At 25.1% G+C, this 243-nt stretch overlaps 1 protein-coding gene across 2 annotated transcripts in view; it reads left to right on the top strand.

The window, feature by feature from the left end:
• The window catches only part of LOC107673909 (ras association domain-containing protein 4-like), a 24,076-nt gene that overhangs the window by 4,693 nt on the left and 19,140 nt on the right, over window positions 1-243 (top strand). The window lies entirely within an intron of this gene.

Here is a 243-nt window from a genome sequence, read left to right as displayed (position 1 = left end):
TATTATATTATATTATATTATATTATATTATATTATATTATATTATATTATTTAAAAAGACTGAATCAACCTGACTGCATTAGGTTATACCATCAAAAGTAATATTTAAGGGTTTAATAAGGTAGAAATATTTCCTTAGCAATCGCATTGCACTTTTTACAGTGTAGAAAAGCTGTTATTTTATTACAGAAAATTAATTTCCAAAAATGTAACTTCTCCAGGTCTGGAACCTTTTGGGAACCC

Source organism: Sinocyclocheilus anshuiensis, unplaced genomic scaffold (assembly GCF_001515605.1).
Source record: "Sinocyclocheilus anshuiensis isolate Anshui unplaced genomic scaffold, SAMN03320099.WGS_v1.1 scaffold292, whole genome shotgun sequence".
Lineage (NCBI taxonomy): Eukaryota > Metazoa > Chordata > Actinopteri > Cypriniformes > Cyprinidae > Sinocyclocheilus > Sinocyclocheilus anshuiensis.
This window is presented reverse-complemented; position numbering and strand designations above follow the sequence as displayed.